Source organism: Aplysia californica, unplaced genomic scaffold, assembly GCF_000002075.1.
Source record: "Aplysia californica isolate F4 #8 unplaced genomic scaffold, AplCal3.0 scaffold00349, whole genome shotgun sequence".
Classification (NCBI taxonomy): domain Eukaryota; kingdom Metazoa; phylum Mollusca; class Gastropoda; order Aplysiida; family Aplysiidae; genus Aplysia; species Aplysia californica.
The window spans coordinates 574,284-577,142 of NW_004797619.1; the positions used below are offsets into that span (position 1 = coordinate 574,284).

Sequence of the window (2,859 nt, forward strand, 5' to 3'; positions counted from 1 at the left end):
ACCGGAGATGAACATTAGTCTTTAAAAAAGGTATAATCATTGCGTCTTGAATAACATCCACTACAAACAGAAGTCTGTAGGATAGATCGAGCTTTGTAACAACTAACGGAATTCAAGCACCAAGTACCAACACAGTCACATTGTACTGTTGCACAATGTTCACATTCCCACAACATATTGTGCGATCTACAGTTTGTTTACTTTCGTCTGACCACGGTTGAAAGGGGGTGTAATGGAAAAGTTGTTTAACCTTCTCAGATCTTTGCATACGGGTCTAAAAACTGGATAACCAACAAAACCTCAAAGCCCATTCATTATTGTCACTGAAATCTAAGGTCGTCTTTGATGTGAGCCAAAAAGGGGTTTAGAAAATTATAGGATTTACAGCACACACTTTAAACAACGAAAATTTTAACGTAACATTTACCTCAACACCAAACTTTGACAAAGAAACACTATTCAAGAAACGAGGTGAGTACTTTTGAGACTCACGTGAAGACGTCTCTCGTGAAGACACTCGTCGGATTAAATACACAAGCTGTAGGCCTAGGGGCAGGGTGTGTCGCTGTCTAGTATAAGTAAAAGAGCAATAATTATTGGGCGAGGTTAGATCTACTGTGAGTCATTCATTTAAGTGATTCTGTGTATGCACCTAAACAGCGGGTTTTAAGAACATAAGGCTCAAATACAGAAACTTTTTCATTACTGGATAAGTTTAGTTTTGTCTATTTAAAAAACAATAATATTTCGTTTGGTTGCTGGCTTGCAGAAGCGTCATGCAAAGTTTCGTGGATAAATTAGTAAATGAGCCAGATTTTTTAACGCAGGCAGACTAGAGTGAACAGGCTGTAGGAGGCTGTCTTTGCCTGAGACGTTCCCACGCCTTTCAAAACTTACAATGCAGTGATGCCCCAGTTCTACACTGTTTTACTTTCATTAATATGTCACAATTTGCTTTTCTATATCTATATAGATTTCACATATAACGGTAGTCTGACTGCCCTGGGTTTTCCTCTCAAAGGCTTATCGTGCTCAGCTTCAGGGTCGCCTCAGAATTATTTTTGTCCTAAGTGCTCTCAAACGTTCAGTGCACTCTGGGCAAAATAGTTCTGATTTGACGACTAGCAGGTTTGTTCTTCCCACCAGGGAACCTTCCTTGATAAAAGTAAACTTGAGACCTAGATCTACATTTGGAATTTATTTGACCTACCACGCACATCAGGGGGTCTCCATTTCTTGAGGGGTCGATCACATGGTATGACGTCATTCCCAAAGACAATTGTCATTATTAAATCATTCTGATTTTCATCTTTATTTTCATCATTGTTATCTCTTCTTCTTCTTCACTCTTCTCTCTCTCTCTCTCTCTCTCTCTCTCTCTCTCTCTCTTTATCTCTCTCTCTCTCTCTTTCTCTCTCTCTTTCCCAATCCCTCTCTCACTCATGAACAATGGAAAGTACAGAATCAAGGGCACGTACCGTCAAGCCATTTAAGTTTCTGGAGACAGGTAAACGGTAATCAGTAGTATGAGAGTGTTTTAATGAGACTTATGAGAATGATATTATACCCCTACCAATGTGCCAGAATCTTGGAACCTTGGATGTGAGCCTTGTCGTGAGCGCAAAAGACCATTGGTTTTACTCTAAAAACCTTCCCTCGACTTTTATTTGTATTGAATTATCAGCCCTTCCAAAATGTTGTTGTACAGATTCTTCAAGTATTTTTAACACCTTGACAGTATTCTATCCGCACACATATGGGTACAGAGGTCTTATTCAATCCATACAAATTTCCTGAACAAATTGATAGAACGTCGAACTGATGATTATATCAATGTTTGCAAGTTTATTGCTACAGTATTGACTAGGCAATTGATAACCAACGTATAATATTTTCGTAACTTCTCCTCTCGCGTTGCCTTATTGACAACGTGGTCCTACTCTTTCTCACACTCCCTCACGTGGATACATTAAAACATACTTGATCACCTTATCCTTTCAGATGAGTTGTCTGCCTTAATTTTGAAGTAAACAAACACGTCCGCAGGCCTAGACTTGTTGTTGAATGCCAATTTGTGGGAAGATACTGTTAACAAACTGAACTCTGAAAGAAAAAGAGAGGCAATGCTGGCTTTATATAAATGAGCTCAAATATTATATCACTCCTATTATCTTACCTATTTATGCAACACCCGATCATACTTATATGACAGGTGAAAATGATTTATACCTGTCCATGAACACTAATCTGTAATCAATAAGTTTTAAACACACTGCGGCACAATACCTTTCATTATTCTATGTTCCGTTCAACATGCTAGCTGCCACTGGACACAATACGTTCCACCCGACAAACTTTGTCCTGGTAAATGCGGCACCTCTGTCCTCAGATTCTCACTATGGAAACATACGTTAGTATATTATTGACCTACGAGATTGAGGTGGTTTTAAATTTTGAATATCTTGAAATAGGTTTCGGATTGTAAGATTAGCATTTGGATAATATCAATATTATAGTTGTAAAATAACCAGTTTGGGTGCTATAAAAACATTAATATGTAAAATTGCATGATTTTTGGACAGCTAGATACCTTAAAAAAGATTGGACATGAACTCATTCTAACATGTTTTCCATCTTCGTAGGCAGACGTTACGTTTTCTTTAAACCTAAAAATACGTTGAATCCAGCTTAATCTGTTGCTACCTACTCTATTTGTCAGAAGTATGTTAAAATTAATTAGACGTCAGATGTTCACTGCAGATTTTTAAAATTCTTTCGAGAAAATTAGATTAGTCAAGGCCACTCTTTTTATTCACCACGCGTTCTCTCTCTCTCTCTCTCTCTCTCTCTCTCTCTCTC

General features: G+C 37.9%; 1 protein-coding gene across 1 annotated transcript in view; it reads left to right on the forward strand.

Annotated features, from left to right (window-relative positions):
* LOC101848671 (cell adhesion molecule 2) overlaps positions 1 to 2,859 on the forward strand; it is a gene marked incomplete at its 3' end in the record, with an annotated part of 167,166 nt that overhangs the window by 1,386 nt on the left and 162,921 nt on the right.